At 31.7% G+C, this 18733-nt stretch overlaps 1 long non-coding RNA gene across 20 annotated transcripts; it reads left to right on the forward strand.

Annotated features, from left to right (window-relative positions):
• The first annotated feature begins 8596 nt into the window (after positions 1-8596).
• LOC110867896 lies at positions 8597-15686 on the forward strand. 20 transcript variants are annotated; one of them, XR_004874613.1, is made up of 12 exons: positions 8599-8983; positions 9067-9129; positions 9233-9540; positions 9615-9811; positions 9938-10315; positions 10470-10615; positions 10695-10740; positions 11455-13335; positions 13776-13883; positions 14131-14459; positions 14713-14784; positions 15368-15686. It is a non-coding gene; the product is annotated as an uncharacterized LOC110867896 (long non-coding RNA). The 20 variants fall into 20 exon arrangements; XR_004874609.1 differs by having other exon boundaries at positions 9615-10315; XR_004874617.1 differs by having other exon boundaries at positions 9615-10096; positions 10543-10615.
• The last annotated feature ends 3047 nt before the right edge of the window (positions 15687-18733 follow it).

Here is an 18733-nt window from a genome sequence, read left to right on the forward strand (position 1 = left end):
ATCCATTTCCCCTAAACACACATACTAAATCCACCACAACCTCCTGCCGCCATCGCCACAGCCACCCTCACCGGGGGTAGCGACGGAGAGGCTTGGAATTCCTCCGCCAATAATGCAACTCCGGGGGCAGCGGCTGAGCCTTCAAGCATCATCTGGTGCTATCTGCGATCAAGATCGGAGGCGAGTGTAGCCAAATTGAATCGGAGAAGAAAGCGACTTGCAACACCGTGTTTACGCAACGAAAGGCGCATAACTTTGATTCTTGGACCTCATGGTACAACTTTCCGCCGTTGATCGGACCTTCCATTGTTCGATTGCAAGCCCTAATTTTTGGATTTACGATGAAGAATGAATAGATTTTTGTGAAGGTTTTAGGGTTTGTACAGCTGTAAATAGGTGGTGAGAAGGGGAGGAGGTGGTGGTGAGAAGGGGATGACTGATGAGGTGGTGGTGGACTTGATGGTGACGGTGGTGGGGTCTTGTAAGAGAGAGAAATGATGCAGAGAGAGGGAAAGAGTGATTTGAGAGATAGAGAGAGGAGAGCTTTTATAAAAATCTTATTAATAATTAATTTAGTTTATTAATTATTAATATGTTATATTAAAATCAGAATGACCAAAATGCTCCTGCACAAAAAGACAAAATAGGCATGTTGGAACAGTAAAAAAATGAGGGTCTTTGAATTTTGAACTAAAATGACAATAAAAGGGAAACCACAGGGACCCAGATTTAAAAAGTTTGAGGCTTGGATTAAAATGGCAAAACTGCCCAAACCACAGGGACCAAAATGGCAGTTTACTCTTTTATAAATTACTATACAAAATTATATTTATCCAACCCGTGAAATACATGAGTTTTTAAAAATATAACTTTCTTTTATTATTTGATATATAAAATTAGATTTATTTAACCTGTACAATACATGGGGTTTTTTTAAATATATAAATAATTTATTATTTAGTATTTTTTACATTATTTGATGTATAAAAATATATTTATTCAACCTGTACAACAATACACGGGGTTTTTAAAGATATAACTTTTTTTAGTATATAAAATTACTAGATTAGAACCCCGTGTATTACACGGGCTGAATAAATGTAAATTTATATACTAAATAATAAAATAATATATCTTTAGAAACTTTGTTTATTACATGGATTGAATATATATAATTTTATATACTAAAAAATAAAAAGTTATATCTTTAAAAACCTCTTTTATTGTTATACATGTTGAATAAATATAATTTTATACATCAAATAATGAAAAAAATACTAAATAATAAATCTTCCTATACTAATAAACAAAAATCTTTCTGTACACGTGTCACTCTCTGGTACCTCCTCACTTTTAATAATAGTATTAAAACGTCTAAATTCAAATTTCAATAATAATTATCTATAACAAATATAAATGTATCAAATAATATAATTAGTATAATATTATTTAATATAGTTAGAAATCCAACGTATAATTTCAAATTTAATTAATAGTAAATTACTTTTTGAGTCCCTATGTTTTAGTGGTTTTAACCACTTGAATCCAAAATAAAAAAAGTTTAACACTTTGAGTCTCTAACCGCTCATTCACACCCTCTGTAAAAAATTCAAAAAACCTTTTGTAAGGTTGAGTTCTCTAAGTTCTCACAACTACAACTTGTAGAAGTTTTCATTTTACCCTAACCATATATATTTGTTAAGATAAAATATATTATTTGGATATAAACTATAATTACTAACAAAGTATTAAATCACATGTACAGGTAACGAAAATATAACTGTTCTTTATTTTTACTAATTTATCTAAATTAGTCATTTCATTAATAAGGATTATATATACAAGTTTATAATTTACATTTTTCGTCACTCAACCCGTGTAATACACGGGGTTGTAAGCTAGTTGTTTATATATTTAAAAAACCCCGTGTATTGTACGGGTTGAATAAATCTAATTTTATATATCAAATAATAAAAAAGTTATATTTTTAAAAACTCATGTATTACATAGGTTGTATAAATGTATTTTTGTATAGTAAATGATAAAAAAAAAGTTGTATCTTAAAAAACCCCGTGTGTTACACGGATTGAATAAATGTAATTTTATATAGTAAATAATAAAAACTTATATCTTTAAAAAACCTAGTGTAATACACGAGTTGAGTTCTGATTAATTTCAGATTTTGATTTCCTGCATTTTCTCTCCTATTAAATAATAATAATTTTTTTCTCCTTAAAATTACATCTTAAGTCATATTCTTATTTTTATAAAACATATTTAAAAATATATAATATTTTATTTAAAATAAATATATTTAAAACATTTACTGATTATAAAAAGTTAAATATATTTAAAACATATTACTGATTATAAAGAGTCATATACAATTTAAATATATTACCTAAATTTGGATGTAAAAGTATAAACGTAAATATTAAAATAAAATCTCTCTACGATATAATAAAACTATAATGTAACCTATTCCTATATCTAAGGAAATATATTATAAAAATAATAATTTAATATTAATAGTATATTTTCTAAATAAGTTTTTAATCTATACTATATCTCTACGTATATCTCATAATTATATATATTAAATAGTATATCTCTACGTATATCTCCTAAATAATTATTTAATTTTAAATAATTATTTAGTTTTAATAGGCTAAAAAATAGATGGCTCCAATGAGTGACATGTGTCCCAAACTTGGTTTCTTTTATTATATAGTATAGATATGTATTCAATCCGTGTAATAAACAAAGTTTTTAAAAATATATTATTTTATTATTTTAGTATATAAATTTACATTTATTCAGCCCGTGTAATACACGGGTTCTAATCGAGTTAATAGTATAAACTCATTTAATTCAATTAAAAAGTTAAAATTTGAAACCTAACTTTAAATAAACTAAAGCGGCAATTGAAAATTGACGGAAAAAAAAAACAAAACAAAAAGAAAGAAGAAATTACGACCAGGAGAGGAAGTCAAGGACATACGATTCACTTTCCCACGTTGTCCCCTTTCATTCTTGGCTTTTACAATCGGCGATTAGAGACAGGGGTGATTAGGGACTGCCTGACAAGAGCGGTTCGAGTAATCAGACTCATTGTTGTTACCCTATTAGTATTCGTTTCGAGTTCTTCGTTCAGACGATCACGTTTTAGAGATAGGTGGTATGGCTGACTGCCGAGAGAGGGCAGTAGGCAATTGCCCAATTTATCCTAAAAAAGTAGCAAGCCACTAGGATGATGTCTAGTGTCTAAAGATAACAAAAACACAAATGACACCATGTGGAAAAAAAAAACTGATAACACCATGTATATTTTTTATTGAGACTATTTTATTATTTCTATTCCTACACTTTTTAGGATAAAAATCTGTTTATGTGTTTGTGTTTGTATGTATATGTAACTAAAGCACACACAATATAGATCGACAAGAATATTCTTACCATTTTCTGTTTTCTTTTGATTCTCAACCAAATCTTCTAGTTGTAGGTCCCGAACCCGAACATGATAGTTTGCAAATACGTTAAATTGTAATCAATCTTATGCACAAATCAATGATTTGATCGTCTTGAAAGTAAGAGAACTATAATGCTTATTAATAACACTATTACCAATATAGATCCACATTAATGTTTTTTACAAGCATTTTTATCATTTGCTGATTTATTTTTTAATAATAAATACAATATTGTTAATTAATGTTTACTAAAAATAAGATTTAAAATTATATGTTATGATTAAAGAATGATAGGAAGTGAAAGAAAGGGGTCCTAATAATCTTACACCCTAAAATCTTAGGGGGTGTTTGGGATTGCGTTTTCAACCTGATTTTTTGATTATTGTGTTTTCAAATCGCAAAAGATCTATTTTGAGTGTTTGGTAAAAAATTATTAAAAAGTGATTTTTTACGTTTTGTAGAGTTCAAAACGTGATAATCCATAAGTAGGTCACCCCTTGCTGCAAGAAAACGTGATAATCCAAAAACTGATTTTTTACGTTTTCACTTATTTATTTTTTAAAATATATATACTTGCCAAACACTCAAATGGTTGATTATCTGATTATTGTGATATCAAACAACATAATCAAATCCAAACAATGTTGATTATCTGATTATTGTGATATCAAACAACATAATCAAATCCAAACACTATCTTTCTGCAACACGTTTTGTTACAGTTAATAATCTGATTCTGATTATTCAAAACGCATAATCTATTTTGAAAAAGCAATCCCAAACACCCCCTTAATTTCATTCCCTGTATACGAGTCGTATAACGTTATACGGCCCATATAGAATAATTTAACATGATAAATATTTGGCTGTATAATGTTCTATCGCTCGTATAATTTTATACGGCTTGTATACATAGAGAAAATATTAGGCGTATGACATTCTATACGGGTCGTATAACATTATATGAGCTTTGGGTCGTATAACATTACATGAGTCGTATAACATTCTATACAGGTCGTATAATGTTATACGGCCCGTATACATGGACAAAAAGACATTCTCTGACTTTTTTTGTGCAACAATCAGTTATACGGCCCGTATAACTCTTAAGGGTGTGAAAATAAGATTTTAAGGGTGTGGGAATAGTGAGACCCGAAAGAAAGTGATCCGGTGATTTGTCAGTGATGTGACATATAGCTTATGACGTGAAAATTTAAATTGTGAGACAGGGCCGTTCCAAGTTTTTGGAGGCCTAAGACGAAATGAAATTTTGGGGCTCATTTTCCTTTTTGATTATTATAAACGGTACTCTTTTATCCGTGTTTGGAACCAAGCAAAAATCTTACACAACTATAACACAGAGTGATTTGATTGTATAAGAAATCAAACAAATCTAAAACAATAAATTTACACTGATATTAATAGGTAGCATATGATTTTTTTTTTTTAAATTGGAGGCCCTAGACTCAAGCCTGAATTACTTATACTGTAGGTCCGCCCTATTGTGAGACCAAGACATGTTCTAAATTATAGAACTATATCCGGAAAATTAGTACATAAAAGATATATAAGACATGAAGTGAAAACTAATATGCAGGTATTGTAACGTTTAAAATATGTGACTAAAATTATGATAACACAAAATTGTCATAACCTATTCAGAGAAATATAATGCATGAACATCAAGAATTCCATGTTAATTATATTAATACAATAATACTCTGCTATATTCACTGATCAACATGCATGAACATCAAACAGGTTACATGCTTGTTATATAATTGCTTTGTGCACATGCATCTTAGCAACGACGTTATCATTATTCAATATGCAATCAGTTTTATTTTTAAACAAACGAAGCAACTATGACAATAATTTACTAACATGCAATTAGTTTATACTATTTATATTTTTTAATTGTATTAAAAAAATCTATTACAATTTACTTACCTATTAAAATTGTAAAAGCATGTAAGAAAATGACTCATCGGAGATAGACTCATAGAAGGCTAGTCTTTCTAAAGCCATGTGCAGTCATAAAGCCTCTTTGGGGGTGTTATGTGACAAGTGGCTAAATGCGTAAGAGAATGGATTTATAGTGCTTTATATCACAAGAGGTTGTAGTGGTAAGTGGGGTTATATAACCCTTCAATTATACATACATATGTATGTGTGTGTGTGTGGGGGGGGGGGGACAATGTGCAGGGAATTCATCTTCCACCACACCATGAACATCATCACGCCTTCATCCAAAACCCACCCCATAGCGCCGCCTGTTTTGGTGTGGCGGGCGCTATGAGGCGCCATGTCTCACAAACTATCCACCATCGCGCCCCATTACACATGCACTGATGCTTAGTGTCACTTGTGACAACATTATAATATTTGGTTTTGATGGAGGATCTAAAATTAATTTTACATGAGCATTGAGTCTATACAGTATTTATGATATTTATGTGTTGTTAGTGACATGTCTTGTATTAACATGAGCTAGATTCTTTCGTAACAGTTAGTTAAAATTGGTTAGGTCTCATAGTCACACACACAAGTTGGTGATGACCCTTACTTGTTCATATATTCTAGTTCTTATACTCTAGTTGTTATGATGATGTAAAAACCTATTGTTTACTTTCTCTTTTCTCCCTAAAGGCCATTAATTTCACACCCTAAAATGATTAGTTTTATCTAAGCCAATTGGTCTCCGTTGATTGATAACGTTCCTAGTCCATTAGTACTATCTCTTACAGATCCCATTACAAGAATCTGGAGTTTCAGCGGCGACATTTGTCGCCGCTAATGATGCCCAACTATTACTAAGAAGGCCTTTTGTTAACTAGGTCTCACTTTTAGTCCGTTCGGTAGGGGTGTCCATCGGATTGGATATCGATTTATTCGTACTGTTCAGATCGGTTTATTCATACTGACTGATAACCGATTCAAATTTGAATTCACAGTTAGGATAAGGTCAAGAACCGATTTGAAAAGCGAATTCACAATTTGGATTGTTTTTTATATACAATTTGGTTTTCGACTTTTTTTACACTCTTATTGTTAAGTTCGTGGCATTCATGTCCCTGACATCATAGCCTGGTGGTATCTTGGGGTGGGATAAAGCTTAGGGACAATGAGGTCCTCAGTTTGATTCCCACAAGGAGGTTTTTCTCAGATTTCTTGGATTTTCTTCTGAATTAAGGTATAGGCATTATTGACTAATGGAGATGGATATGATCGGGTGGTTCTGTTGGTGGCACGATGATACTTCAATAGTCTGTCAGTAATCCAAATTTGTCGTTTCAAAAAAAAAAAAAAAAAAAAAAAGCTGGTGGCGTTCATTGGAGTTGGAAATTTTTTTCTTACAAAATTTGTTTGGCTCGGAAAGATGGGATTAGGAAACTTTCCAACAAGTTCCAATTCAAAAGTCCTTCGATAGCCCAATGAAATATTTATTTCAAAGAAATGTAAAAACAATAAGATACTGTAAATTCCTAAATGTCGAAACAACATATTACAAACGATCAAGGGGTGATGATATTATAAGAGTAATAGTGTCATTTCAATGTTCTACAAATTCCGATTTTGTTTATAAAGTTAAAAAAAACAAACATCTTATAAATTTTCATTAGAATTAATTACACCTCATTTAAATTTCAAGTTTTTTGCATGTATTCTAATTAATTTCTAAACGTCTTGACGTGATCAGCTTTGTTAAAAAAAGTAAAATTTATTAAGTGATATATATATTATAAAAACTAGGTTAGAACCCCGTGTTTACACGGGCGGAATAAATTTAATTTTATATAGTAAATATAAAAAAAGATTTCTCAAAAACACTCGTGTATTACACGGGTTGAATAAATGTGTGTATTACATGAGTTAAATAAATATAATGTAATCTCGTAACAGATATTTATTATAACATTTTACTTTTATGTACAATTTGCTTATTATAACATTTACTTTGTTTTTTATTTATTATAAAGTTAAAGTTATAAACTTGTGTATTACACGAGATTATAAGGTTATAAACTTGTGTATTACATGAGTTTGGATCAAAGGTGGAAACATAAGTGATAAGTGGAAAAAATAAAAGGTGGAAACATATGAGATAAGCGGAAAAAATAAAGGGTTACTAATAAGCGGAAAAAGATAAACCGGAAATTATGATTTAATAATAATATTTTAAATGAGAGAGAAATGGAATAATTATTATTTAATAGGAGAGAGAAACGGATAATTATTATTTAAAATTGTTATTTAGGAGTAGAGAGATTCGCCAACATGGTATAGCCCAGTTGGTCAAGGGTTTTCCACAAAGTGTTTTCCTCCTAGTGGTCTCAAGTTCGGATCCAACAAATATATGTCAATAATCCGGGAAAAAACCACTATTCAAGGATTCGAACTGGGGTAAAGTGCCCACATGTATAGCCCTACCTTGTTGCAAGCCAATTATATATATATTAAAGAAGAAGGTCGGTGGAGAAAGCCACCAACCACTTCTACCCCATAAACTTTGGTATAATGACAAAATAGACCATCTAATTTTATACATGTCACTTTTACCTCTAAAGATTCAAAAGTTTTGAATTTATCCTAAAACTAATTTTTTACGTTGTTTTTTTTTATGTACGTGTCCGTATAAATTTGAGTTCGTCTACGCTTTAACGTGATTTTAAAAAAAATGAGTCGGGTCAGTTACAAAATGTTTTATTTTATGTACGTTTTGATGTAAATTTTGTTTGAAAACAAATCGGGTCAAATATAATATGTTTCATTAGACGAGATAAATTTGAGTTACTATATGTTTCGACGTAAGTTTAGTTCAGAAACGAGTTGGGTCGATTTTAGTCTATACTTTATCACGTCGCGTACGATGCCACCACAAGTGTTTATTTTATGTACGTTTTGGATTGGTCTACGTTTCGACGTAAATTTTGTTTGGAAACAAATCGGGTCAAATATAATATATTTTCATTCAACGGCATGAATTCGGATTACTCTATGTTTCAACGTAAATTTAGTCCGGATACGAGTCTGATTGATTGTAGTCAATAATTTATCACGTCGGGTATGGCGCCGCCGCAACGCGCGGCAGGTAAAAAAACTAGTTAATATATGATAGTAAGAAAAGGGAATGAACAGTAGGTTTTACGGTGGTTGGGCCTGATTGGGCCTTTTGGCGGTGCCATCCATCCTCGTCACCAAACGGAACACGCGTACGGTGACAAGGATGTAACCTTTCAAACACTCACACTTCCCAGAATCAATATGATAGAGAGAACCCTAGGAGAGAGGAGCTTTGTTAGAGAGAGAGACAAAGATAAGAGATGAGAGGGAGAACCATGGTGGTGTTTTTGATTAATGGTGTTGATGGTGGTGGTTCCGACTAAGGGGTGTGGTGGTTGTCGACGGTGAGCAGTGGTGGTGGTGGATGTAGTCGGCGACGGTGACGACGGTTAGGGTTTCACATGTGTCGGTTGCGAGTTAGTGGTCACCGGTGAGTACCTAGAGAGAAGGTAAATTCCGTGTTCCTCGGTTTCTTACTTTCCAGCAACTCTAATCAATAACAAAAGCGGATGATGATGATTGTTATTTGTAGTTTTGATGATGCTGCCTGTTATGGAAGGAGTTTGATTGTTCATAGAGATGGATCTGATACACTGTAAGCCATTTTACTTGAACCCCTTTTGTTCTTAGAATAAATTTGATTTTTATAAGGAAAATGGCTAAGAAAATTTGATTTTTACTTGAACCCCTTCACTCAGATGAACAAAGAAATGAGGCGATTTAAGAGGGGATGGTTTCTTAGGGTGGTTGCCCTTCTCAATCAAGTCCGCTTTTGACTTAATTCAAGTCAGCCATCCTTCTTTGACGCCCATGATTCTCTTCATTCACCAATAACCCTTCATCTGATACACACATGTTGAAGATGGAAATAATATCCATTTTGAAAGAGGCTATGATGATGAGTTTCAATGCGTCTGAGTTAATTCTAGCAAATGTGAGATTTTCCGCATCTTGGCGGGGTAACCAAATGGTTATGTGATTCATCTCTGTTTTCACATGGCAATCTGTAAGTATGCAGCCATGGCGGATTTATCCTCTTTGCTCGATTGTTTACACATCTGAGCCTCATAATCATGGCAGATAAAAATCATGGATTAAGTTCCAGATTATCATATGCTGTCTCTTGAAGATGAAAATATGATCCATTTTGAAAGGGGCTATGATGAGTTTCAATGCTCCTGAGTGAATATGAGCAAAGATGAGATTTTGCACCATCTTGCCGGGGCAACCGGTCCAGTCATGTGAAAAACTGAAAGTCTGATTTGACATGGTAACCGGTAAGTATGCAGCCATGACTGATGTATCCTCTTTGTTCAACTGTTTACAGATCTGAACCTCATATTTGTTCTCTCTCATTTTCTTTACAATTTTTTATGTTTTATGTATTCGTATTCGTATTTCAGTTGTGGTTAAAAAAAGTTTTATCACTCATTGTTTACAAGCTTGATGAGTTTGTTAGCTACTAACCAACGCCGCGAGGATGATGATTGAAGACAACTGACTAGAGACACTACTGGAGATAAAATTTCTTTTGTGCATTTTTATGTGTATTCGTTTTTATGGTAAGATGTTGTTTACTTATATTAACATGTCTTGAAGAGGTGTAAATTGACGAAACAATAGAATACGAAACATATAACATTAAAAAGTTTACCTTAAATTCACGGTAAGCAGTAAAGAGTTATGGGACTGACATGTTTTTTCTTTAATTTAACCATTGATGTGTATTTTCAAGTCCAGATTCAGATTGCAAAATAGCCACTAAACTGTCTATTGAATAGGTACATATTACATATGCGTATGCTTCTTTTTGCTATAGAGTACGATTTGAGCACCTGTGTTATCTATAATTGAGATTTATTTACGTTGTTCACACTTTTTTCAACGTCTATGCAGATTTTAATTTTTATTTGCATTTGGTGGAATTGAATGCAGCCCATGAACTCAGAATTCAGCCTTTACGCTCTATGGTATAGGTTTGTGATTTGGTAAATGAACTTTTTTGAAGGATTTGAGAGCCGACAGAAACGGAATACTCTAACTCAAGACGGGAATGAACAAAAGGAGATGGTCACCAGACGGTAATTAGTCTTTAACTATATTTCTTGGCTTATGGAGGTCCACCTATGGCTATACTGACGGTAATCAGTCTGTGATCAGGAATGAAGTTGTGGGCTTAGCGGCTAAATCACGCACTCGGAAACAGGTTAACATGCTTAACATTTTTGGTCTTAGCTTGATTGGTTTTAATTGTTTTATAGCAATTTGACTGTTGTAGTTGGTTACATTGTGGGATGTTTTGAAGCCAATATAATACATATCCAGCAGTATAAGATTTAGGATTACTACCCGCGCCGGTAGCTACGGGTGTACGTATATCGACACATGTCGCTAATTGCTTGGTAGAGTTAAGTGTCTTAACATATACATAACCTTAATCAGTGGTTAAAATCTCATTTTGGTATACTTTTGCTGACGCGGATGGTTAATCTTTTTCAATAAAATTAAGGCTTTCGTCTGCAGGCTTTTTACTAACATACAAGTGTTTAGTGGCATGTGTGATGTCCCCACATAGCATGGCATGGGAACCATGATAAAGAGGTTTTTGTAGAGTTTGATTCTTTATCTTCTGGTTAATATGAGTGTATAAAATGGACTAATTGGTGCTCCTATGGATGGTCTTATGGAGCCTTTGGAGCTATGGTCAGCCAAATTCCATGAATATATATATATATATATATATATATATATATATATATATATATATATATATATATTATTAATTTTAAATTTATTTTTGACCTTTCTTTATTAACCATGATTTGGTCTCAAAACCCAAAGCTTTATAACTGTATCAAACTTGACCCATATGAATATTATTATGTGTTTTGAGACATCTGGTTTTTGAATTTTGATATAGGTATGGGTTGAAAGTTGAAACCAATAGAATTGAGGACCTGTCGTATCCACATAACATAATATGTAAGGGTGAAGATGGGGTCTCTAAGATGTCTATTTGGTCACTGAACCATACACAAAAGCATATGGACCACCATAATGTGCTCCACTAGATGGATGTTCGACTAACACACCTGAATGGAACGAATTAAGGTAACGAAGATTTTGTTTGGCGACTTTTAAATCGATATTAGAAGTCTACATGTGACAGAAAACATGTTATTGGAGAAATCAACATGGTTTTTCTTTTAGATAACATAGATTTCATGTATAATTTTTTTATATGAATGGAAGTTTTGAAAATTTGATCTAATAAAAGATAATAGATGGGAGTTCTAGAGAATTTGCAATGTAACGAGAAGAGTTGTAGATTAAGATAGACTAATTATCTTATCTATGATGGCTGGGATTAAAGCGATCAACGTTCACATTACACGAGGAAGAGATCATAATGGCTCGATATATTTTTTTAGATTCATGGCATTATTTAGTAAATCTGTGATCTCCTCCTGATGTTTTTTTTCCGCTACATCCTATTATGTTGTCAAACCAAGAACGAATTGGTTTAGCGTGCCGCAATGCGCGCGGGGTGTACAACTAGTTATATTAAAACCGTTAAAAAAGTGAGAGAGATCCAAAAAACTAAATTTGAGAAAACACCAGAATGTAACATATATCCTTAAAGATTTTGCATTTAATTTAATAATAATAATGGCCAGAATGTAACATATCTCCTTAAAGATTTTTCATTTAATAATAATAATATAAATGAACAATACTAAAAAGTTTATACGGCTTATCAATAGTAAAATAAATAACAATATCATCATCATCATTAATAATATAAGTAAATAAGTACACGACAATAAATAATAATATTCACAATAATAGAGATATAGATAAATATTATATATTAATAATATTAGTTAGATATATTTAATCTATATCAATGTAACTAATATTATTATTAAATTAAATGAGAGAGTGCCACGTGCCATTATTTGTAGTCTTTTATTAGAATTTAGATACTTTGGCCACTTTTTCAGCGGACCAATTTTAATACGTATTTATCCCTTCCGTGAAATTTAAATAAAAATATACTTTTATTTTCATGAAAAAAACTAGTGGTCAAGAATGAACGACTAGATCATTCTACTTTACATTAGACCGGCGTTCTATTGATTAGAAAAACAATTTCTTAGGACATATATAATGTACATACCAAAAAATAAAATAAAAAAATACATATTGTATGATAACCCTAATATGTAACTAAAAGAAATAAGCAAATAAACGTATTAGATTAAAACTCCACTCATAGAGTAGTATGAGTAGGGAACCCCTATTTTTAGTATAAAAATACAACATAAGTAACATAATAAAGTATATAAGTAAGCAAAATATTCTTTCATACACACATTAAAAAAGGAAAAATATATCTTTTTTTTTATTTCATAATCTATCTATACATATAATAAAAGAAATCACATATGGGACACGTGTCCTTCAGTTATGCAATTGGTTTTTGTTTTTGGCGCACAAATTGAAGCTTCCTTTTTCCCAGACGAATACCCGTTTTCTTGGCCCATTACACAAAACCCATATTCCATTCATCTATTCTCATCCAAAACCCTAGATAACTTTTCCTCTCTCATTCATCCATCTGCCACCTCCTAACTTCTCCTCTCAAATCTCTAATGTTATCGATGGATTCAACACCATATCCGGCGCTGCGTATCCTCCAAACCCACCATGGCCACCGCTGCGCATCCTCCAAACGCCACCATGGCCGCCGCTGCACATCCTCCAAACCCTAGATCTGATACCAGAGCACTCTAGATAGGTATGTACGCCGTCATTTTGTAATCAATTATGCTATTGGTTTGTTCATATTTTTATTTAATTGCAACTTAAATCGTTTTAGGCTTTCAAAAATATGATTGTTGCAACTCAAGTTTGTAGAAACGGAGCTCATGTTGTTTATTATATATTACCATTTGTAATATAAATTTTGTGATTATGGGCATAACTGTATGATTGTGTAGGACACCTAAAATATATATTTAGGTTTGATTTTTATGTCTTGAGTTTCTATGTTACTTCAGTATGTTGCAACAATCATATGCTTTATATTTTAATTACTACTACTATGAAATATATTGAATAAATGATTAAATTACAATATTAAATCGTTTAGGCTTTGAAAAATGTGTAAATAAGTTCAGATCTTTATTTACTTAATGCATTGAAGCTAATTTTCATTAATGTTATTTTTTGTTTCAGTTGCTTTGGACCTGGGCTTATGGTTCAAAGAATGTTATTTTTGTTTCAGTTGCTCCGGAGCCTGGGATTATGGTTCAAAGAATAATTGAGATGACTTTTGTAGGTCAAGTAAGTAGTCCTGTTTGATCTTTGTCTTTATGACTTATTAGCATTAATCCCCTTCGTGAGAGTTTCTTTATTTACATTAACATCACTTAAAACTGTAGTTTTTGGTTTTCGAAAAAAAGAAAAAAAATACTATACCGTCGGTTATAAGTTTGGATCGGTTGTATCGGTGCGCTATCATTGGTTATTTCAGTTTTGGTGAATTGGTTTTTGATCATGCTTCTCAAATATATCGTTTCTTTGATTGCAGATTGGCTATAACATAGGCAAGACCAAGAAACACGATTGGAGTAAATAAACAATAAATAAAAGCCAAATCGAAGAAACTCAAGTTTTGCTATGCGATTAAAGACACCATAATTTCAAACTCAAGTTTAGCAGTATTTGACAGTTTTTTCTGTGCGTTACGCAATTTTTGTGTTGGGTTCGGGTTTCCAGCAACAACTCTTCATTCATTTATACTTTGTATGTAGACTAACATGTGTTGCTTTATATGTGTAGTTAATGTTTCAGATCTAGAATGTCACCTGCCTATGATTTGTTAATCTAGCCGAACAGGAGAGCCAGGGTTGACTCGAGGTAAAGTCAACAAGTTTCTTTTACAGTTTTATTTAGTATTAGTTTGTTCAATAGTCTATAAAATCTATTAGGGGAAAAACAGGTTGGTTTCTTAGTATTTTTACTTTTTCTTTTTGGCTTATATGGAAAATTAACTACAAAATTTTACTTTTTGTATGAATTTCTAGAGTGAGAAACTTTGCTATATGATCATTCTACACTCATGCGCATTTCTAGAGTGTGAAACTTTACATTTTTCTTTTGTTGTTTGCAGGTGGATCCTAATACAACGAGGTTAACTTTACAAGTTGTAAGTGTTGAAGTTGACAATATACGCGCACTGAAGGTTCGTTTAATATACCATTATTTTTGGCTATTTTTTTTTATAAATTTTGGAATGTGAATAGCCCATGCACAAATACGAGCTAAATTTGATAAACATTATGACGGGGAGCCTAAAGTTGGTAGGCATACTCCCCATGGGATTATTTTGTTTAGAACATATCTTAATTTTTTATTAGAGTGAATTGCAAGTTTTGTCCTTTATCTTTAGGCCATTTTGCAAGTTTTGTCCTTTATGTTTAAATTTGACGAATTTTGTCCTTTATGTTTAAAAATCAAGCACGTTTTACCCTTTGGGCCTTAAAAATCAAGCACGTTTTGTCCTTTATGTTTAAAAATCAAGCACGTTTTGTCCTTTATGTTTAAAAAATCAAGCACGTTTTGTCCTTAAAAATCAAGCACGTTTTGCCCCAAAGGGTAAAACGTGCTTGATTTTCAAACATAAAGGACAAAACTCGTCAAATTTAAACATAAAGGACAAAACTTGCAAAATGGCCTAAAGATAAAGGACAAAACTTGCAATTCACTCTTTTTTATTATTAGTTATTCTTATAAATTAATCATTTTTAATTGGATGTTTTATTTAGGTGAGATTGTATACTTTCATATGGGAAGGGGATGCAGCAACAACTGAGCTGAGATAAGACTCTCAAATCATAGACCCGTTATATGTTAGAAGTTGAAGCGTTTTCATTAAAAAAGTTACAACGGGCCATTTCCTGATGCGGAAATGGAAAACTATTGCTCGACGTGTTTAAGATAAAACAAGTCAGCATTTTTTATATGCATCCGTATTAGGATTGTAGTTTCACTTTGTCATTAGACTTATGTAATATGTATATTATGCACGTTTAATTTTAGTTTCAATAAGACCATTAAACATTCAAAGTATTGTTATGTGTTAAACCATGTGTTATTTATGTTAGATAAGGATGCGAATGTTATTTTTTACCTACCATACGTGTTTTTAAGTTATTTTATTTATATTAAATTTAATTTTATTTAAGTTTAATCAAAACTGAACAAATACAAAGCATTTTCATTTGTGAAACCGCGTATATACGCGGGCTCTAACCTAGTGAATTGATAATTGATAATGGCGTGTGTGACAAAATCATTGTATTTTGTGATACAACACAAAAGAAAAAAACTAACCTTTAATTCATGATAAAGAGAAAAAGATAATGCTATTTTATTTGTATATGAATTTGATAATATTGTTCTTAGCACGACACCGTGTTATATGTGGTTGAATTGAGTGATGGTTCATGAACTGGATTTCCTCACGTGGTTTCCGCTCACGGGTTTCATTTCGTGATACATGGCTTTGGATTGGTTATGTATTATTGGATTTTTATAAATTTTAATTTACTTGTATAATTTTAATTTGGTGGTTATGGGTTAAGTTTTGGCAATCTTAATCTCATATCTGATGATAAAATTGTATCGCTACTGAATACATACTAGTATTCGTCAAGTTCACGGGTTTATCCGGAAGTATAGTTTGTAACCATTGATTTTAGGTGGTTAAAGGCAGCCCAAGAATATTTTCACTTAGGTTCAAATTTTTTTTGTCTCCATCAAGAGGGATTTTATTTCGTTAGGTAACCGGAATCTTTTTACCAAATTGAGTCGGGTCGTAGAAGAAACTCACTGTTGGCAGGGATTGATGAACTATACTCTTGGTTTTTAATGTAGATCTAGGGGTTTTTATTTAACTCGTAACTTCGTATAGGATTTTGGAAGGTGCTTTCGGTTTTGTTTAGATGATTTGATATTATTATGAGCTTTCATAGGTTTGTTAAAGTATATATTAAATCTTCTCAAAAGCTAGTAATTGATATTTTTCATGGTAGTAGTCATACCAAAAAAAGAAGCATGTGCACAGGTTCATAACATGCATTTGCTAAATTTGTCAGTGATAGTAAAAAAACAGTGAACAAATGATGAGAAATATATCAGTGAGATTCAAACGGAATTTACAAGAATTGCCAGATCTAGTTTCAAACAGGATAATTAATGGCAGTTTAAATAATACTATATGTATAGCAGAATTTGATAATAACAAAAATCTAAAAACTCCCCGATGCCTATAGTTTATTCGTTAATAACACTTGGTGATGAACATCCTAACATCGTGAACTCAGCTTGATAATTTCTCCTTATTAAGCTGACCCAAAAGAGAAAAAAGAAGAATGCCCAACCCTATATTGAAAGAATAACCAAAAAAAAAAAAAAAATAAATAAATAAAAATAAGTTTGGGTGTAAAAAGTTGCAAGTTCAACTGATTTCGATTGTATATAATTACAGGGTAAGGTTAGATAGAAAACCCTAAAAATTTGAGAAAACTCTAGAAAACCCAACCTCCCGACTTTTTTTTTTTTGAAAAAAATAACACATGTAATATACATGTTTTTAAGAGTTTTGAGCCAAAAAAATCAAAAAAGCGCCGAGTGTTTTTTTTTTTAAATAAACAAGTTTCAGCAACTTTTTGTCTAACACATGTTAGTGAAAAAGTTGCTGAAACTTGTTTATTTTTTTTAGAAAACCACTCGGCGCTTTTTTGATTTTTTTGGCTCAAAACTTTTAAAAACATGTATATTACATGTGTTATTTTTTAAAAAAAAAAAAAAAGTCGAAAAATTGAGTTTTCTAAGGTTTTCTCAAAATAAAAGGTTTTCTTCCTAGCATAATCTTATAATTACATATACAAAAGACGTTGGAGTCATTTCACATTGTTTTCCATGATTCTGATTAGTAGAAAGTTTGATTTTAAATTTAACCGAAAAAACAAGTTAATATATTAAATACACAACTACACTTTTAATAAGTTTATATTTTTAATAATTTATGTTTTAAACCATATTATAATTACTTTTAGGATCATATAATATATTAAGAAACGAGATCAGGAGAAAACGCTCAAAAGTATAAGAACGGTGAGAACGCATCCTGGTCCATCAATGTCACGCGGCATAGAGAATGACAGAGGGGCTTTTTTGTCCTTTATATTCTGCTTTTCCAGTTCCGCTTTTCCCAATATTGTTTAAATTTTTAGGGTTTAAGATTTTTGGCGTTAATCAAATTCAATAATTAATGACGTTTAATGGTTTCATTGTATTAACATTTTGACGTTTATGGCGTTTATTCAAATCGTATGCCATTGGAACCCAGGGGGTCAGGAAATCTATCTGAATGACGTTTTTCAAAGCGTTTTAAACAAGATGACCCATTGTTCTATTATTTTTTATGTACATTTTGGCTTTGTGGTATCTTGGCGTTTTACAATTGTTAAATTATATTTCAACCACAGGAAAAAAAATACAAGCGAAGAAAATAAATTAAAAATCCTAATCAAATCTCTCTTCACAATCTTCACCGTCACCAGTCTCTCTCTTCTTTAATAGTACAAGAACTGTCACCAAATATATGACGTTTTATGTAAAACTTAACAAACCCATCGGTTTGATTATTTTGTTCTCTCGTCTGTTAAAGTGGCTTTTTGTGGATGTTTGGAGACACAGATCTATAACGTGTCGGTGAGTTTTTCGCTTTTTCTTCATCTTGATCTTCATCTTTATAATCATCCCACTCTTCAATGTCATTGATCTTTTCTCCTCATCCAAGCCTTTTTCAAGAACAAAAAATACAAAATGTCACATGACTGGCATCAGTATTTTTTTTCTTGAATTTTTGTTCATCTCATGCAGCAAAATCTTACTGAGTTACTCCCCTCTGCTAACAATTCATTCAGTGAAACTTCACGAAGAACAATACTGAACATCCAAGAAAGCATATTATCCATCTTTGATTTTTTTATTTTTTGGCGTTTTACAGTGAGTGGTATTTAGTAGTATTGGCGTTTGTTTTTTTGGTTTGATCAAATGGAAGTTGCTGAGACGTATCATTTTATAGGATGTCTTTTTGACGCCTAAGTTAGGCGGTGTATTAT

The sequence above is a fragment of the Helianthus annuus genome, chromosome 12, assembly GCF_002127325.2.
Source record: "Helianthus annuus cultivar XRQ/B chromosome 12, HanXRQr2.0-SUNRISE, whole genome shotgun sequence".
Taxonomy (NCBI): Eukaryota; Viridiplantae; Streptophyta; class Magnoliopsida; order Asterales; family Asteraceae; genus Helianthus; species Helianthus annuus.